The sequence below is a fragment of the Lactuca virosa genome, chromosome 4, assembly GCF_052849685.1.
Source record: "Lactuca virosa cultivar CGN04683 chromosome 4, Lactuca_virosa_CGN04683_v6, whole genome shotgun sequence".
NCBI lineage: Eukaryota > Viridiplantae > Streptophyta > Magnoliopsida > Asterales > Asteraceae > Lactuca > Lactuca virosa.
Genome location: NC_136429.1, coordinates 285108766 through 285113323, shown reverse-complemented (window position 1 = coordinate 285113323; position 4558 = coordinate 285108766). Strand labels below are relative to the sequence as shown.

The window sequence follows — 4558 nt, the reverse complement described above, 5'->3', positions numbered from 1 at the left end:
ATATATTAGAGGCAAGACAAATATCTTTATCAGTGCAAATTCTGCAATGCAGATAGGTACAAACGGTCAAAAAATTTGGCTAGATGTTCTCGCGTATCCTTCAAGAAAATGCATTACTTTCCTTTGACTCCAAGGTTGAAGAGACTGTATGCTTCACAAGCCACAGCCGCTTCCATGTGATGACACTCCGAGAATCGTGGACATGATGCTGGAGTAATGTGTCATCCATCCGATTCAGAAGCTTGGAAGCACTTTGACAAAAGTCATCCTTCATTTGCAGCAGAAGTACGTAACGTAAGATTAGGCCTAAGTACAAATGGGTTTGCACCACATGGAGCATTTGGAAAACAATATTCATATTGGCTTATTATTATAACACCTTATAATTTGCCACCTTCTATGTGCATGAAAGAGCCTTACATGTTTTTGACCGCACTTGTGCTAGGTCCGTTAAACCCTAAGCATAAAATAGATGTAATTTTGCAACAAGTTGTTGCAGAGTTGGAGAAATTATGGGAAGAAGGCGTAGTAACATATGATATATCTTTAAAACAAAATTTCCATCTAAGAGCAGCTTTGATGTGGACAATAAGCGATTTTCTAGCATATGCAATGTTGTTCGGATGGTCTACAGCAGGTAAGCTAGCATGTCCACTTTGTGGGAAACATACACAAGCATTCAGACTAAAGAATGGTAATAAGATGCCATGGTTTGACTGCCATAGAAGATTTCTACAGGTAAATCACCCATATAGAAAGGATAAAAATAAGTTCAAGAAGAATCGTGAAGTGATAGAAGGGCCTCCTCCAAGTAAGAATGGTGAACAAACTTTAAGGGAGATTGAACAATTAGGTTTGGTAAAAGTGACTGAACTAAATGGTGATGATGTAAACAAAAGATGTGGCGATCATGGTTGGAAAACGAAAAGCATATTTTGGGATTTACCATATTGGAAAACAAACCTCATTAGACATAATTTTGATGTTATGCATATTGTTAAAAATGTATTTGAAAACTTTTTTTACACTGTAATGGATGTCAAAGGGAAGACGAAGGACAATGTAGCAGCCAGAAGAGATCTGAAGCTCTATTGTAGGAAGAGAAAATGAGTCGAAGATAATGAAAGAGCATACTACACTCTGGACAAGAATCCAAAGAAAGCCATATGCCAATGGGTGGAGAAATTGCATTTCCCTGATGGCTGTGTTTCTAATTTGGGGAGGTGTGTTGATTTAACAGGGTGTAGACTGTTCGGAATGAAAAGCCATGATTGTCATGTTTTTATGCAAAGATTGATGCCAATTGCATTTCGTGAGATGTTGCCAAAACAAGTGTGGGAAGCATTAACAGAGTTGAGTATTTTCTTTAAAACATTAACAACAACATCAATCACAACAAAAAACATGGGAAGGATTGAAACCGAGATCCCAATAATATTATGTAAATTAGAGACCATCTTTGTCCCTGGTATTTTTAACTCCATGGAACATTTATCAGTACATTTTCCATACGAAGTGATGATAGCCGGTCCTGTCCAATATCGGTGGATGTATCCATTTGAAAGGTTTGTATGGTACATCATAATGTATGTTGCTAGTTTTGTAAGCTAATTTAAATAATCTTCACTATAGGTATCTAAATCAGTTGAAAAAAGATGTGAAAAATAAAGCTCGAGTGGAAGGGTCCGTTGTTAACGCGTACTTGCTACGTGAAGCATCTATATTTTGCTCTCATTATTTCAAGACTGGTGTCCCCACACGTAATAGAAAGTTGCCTCGAAATGATGATGGAGGAGGAGATGAGCAAGTGGATGCTAACAAGGACATGTCAGATATATTTTCATATCCTGGACGTCATTATGGAAGATTCACGAATAGGATGATGTCTGATGAGGAAGTGCATGCTGCCCAAACTTACATACTCCTTAACGAAGAAAAGATCAAGAATTACATCAGGTTCGTACGTAACATATGCATAACTTTTAATTATAATAATCATTTTTTTGTGTGATTGCTATGATCGAATAACATTTACATGCATGGTTTTTTTATTACATTCATAGTAACTTTAAAATGTTATTGAAATGGTGATACAGAATATTTGAAGAACATTTGAATGAACTTATGGGGGGGGGGGTATGAATGAACAGGTCCTTGCAGCTGAAGTTGAGAAGAACTTTGCATTATGGTTTCAAAATTATGTGGGGTGTTATTTTTGCATTTTTTAAAATTTATTATTTTTTGTTATGGTGATAATTAACTCTAATTAAGTGTGTTACCATTATTCATATAGGCACGTAAGATCCCGATAAACAACATGTCTATATCTGACCTATCCAAAATGCAATTCAAAAAAGTGAAGTTCTATAGTGTATACTTTGTCAATGGTTACAAGTTTCACACAGAAGCTCATAGTCTGAACAAATCAACAACCAATAGCGGATTGTGTGTTAGTAGCCAAAGAGGTGATTATTATGGTAAGGTAGAGGAAATTTTAGAAGTCGAGTACCCTGGTTACCCAATTAAAACCACAGTTTTGTTTAAATGTCATTGGTACGATCCAACACCTAACATAAGAGTTAAGGTTCACAAACAATATAACTTGGTTGAGTTAAACGTCAAAAGAAAATACAACAAGTTCGAGCCATTTGTTTTAGCCATGCAAGCCACTCAAGTGTGTTACATTCCTTACCCAAGTTCGAAAACAAACAACTCGGACTGGTGGGCTGTATTTAAAGTTAAACCTCGTGGTTGGACCGATGAAAATCATCCTCAGAAAGACGTTGCTTTCCAAGAAGATGAAGTTGAATGAAATAAAATCATTATACCAAGTCTATTTGATACAGACAATTATGATGATGATCACGAAATGTGAAGCAACGGTTCAGATAATGAAACTAATATTGATGAAGAAGGTGAAATTTATGAGGACGACAATGATGGTATTCCTGACAGCGAGGGTAGTTATGAGTATAGTACATCGAGCAATGAAGAAGAAGAGGATGAAGAAGAGGAGGAGGAAGAAGATAATCACTAGATGTTTTTGTGTTTAACGTTTTTTGAGATGAAGTTAATTTGTAATTTGGTTTAATATCAATACATAAATGTAAACTAGGAAGAAAGCCCGGGCTTCGCCCCGGGATGTTTTTTTGTGTTTTTTATGTCAAAATGTAAAACTATTTATTCTAAAGTCCAAGAGTGTCAAAGTGGCTAAAGAATTGTGGAAAAAACCTAAATGTTTTTAGTGTATATTGTGCCAAATGTATATTTTTTATAATAAGGACTAAAAGTGTCAAACTGGCTAAAATATTGTGGCAAAAATCTAAAGCTTTTTTGTGTTTTTTTTACCAAAATGTAAAAGTTTGGTTTCCAATGGCCAAAAGTGTCAAAGTTACCAAAATTCCACTGTTACCTATAAAAGGTTATAATATTTGAATAATGTGTTTTATCACAAATATCCTTTGTATTCACATATTTGAAATGATTTCAAGGGAACTTTGGTCTTTTTGCACTCTGAAGCGTTGAGGCGCCATCATACCTCTGACGTCACACCGGCGTTATCAGTTCTTCAACCATTCAGAACGTATCAACTATTCCGGACGATAAATCTCCATAGAAACACTAAAACCCCCAAATCGTCGAAGGGTAATCGTTCTTAAAATCGATTTTCTCCGACAATAGACACTCCTGTACACCTCGCGACCAGATCATCATAAAGTAAGTATTTTTTTTCCATACGGTGTTACACTGTTTTTCATAGTTACGCTTATTTTTTAAAAAGAAATTGAAATCAACTACTCCAATGTCTATTTTGTTAGTAAAATGTTGATTACTAGAAGTCTCCGTTCGTTAGATGATCTCCCATTAGAGATTTTGAGTCGGATATTTGTAGTATTAGGGTCAGAATCTGCGAAAGACATCGTCTCAGCAAGACTTTGGTAATTCTCAACAAACATCAACTAATGAATGTATATTTGATGAAATACAACTTTCTTTATTTGTTATTTACTATGTATTTAAAATTTTAAAGTTCAAAGAAGATGTATGAAGCGGGGGGTGATCCTCAAGTGTTCAGAACAACATGCATTGACATGATTGAAGGAATGGGTCCCAAAAATCTGAATGCTGATTCATTTATACGCACATGTGCATTGCATAATAACATTGAAGCCATGTTCAGACAAGGAATTGTATGTGTAATTTCATTAATTATATGTAATCTATACCATTTATTAATATTTTGTGTCATTGATGTTATATATTGATATTGTTATTTTGTCAACAGGAAGGGTGCGTCTATTATGGCCATTTTGATTTAGGATTGTCTTTGTTGAGACAAGCAGCAAATGAAGATCATCTTGAGGCAATTTATTTGCTTGGATTGATCTACATTTCAAGAGGGCCTCATCAATGTGATGAAGGTATGTATATATGGTATATATGTAAATTAAATTATATATATAGTCAATTAAAGGCATGTTTGTAGTTTGGGGTTAGTATTTAGTTGTGTTGTGTTGTATAATATTTACTGTTGTATTGAAAGCGATACATTGGATTA

General features: G+C 34.9%; 1 pseudogene; it reads left to right on the top strand.

The window, feature by feature from the left end:
• The first annotated feature begins 216 nt into the window (after window positions 1–216).
• LOC145105945 (uncharacterized) lies at window positions 217–3037 on the top strand (annotated as a pseudogene).
• Window positions 3038–4558: the final 1521 nt, after the last annotated feature.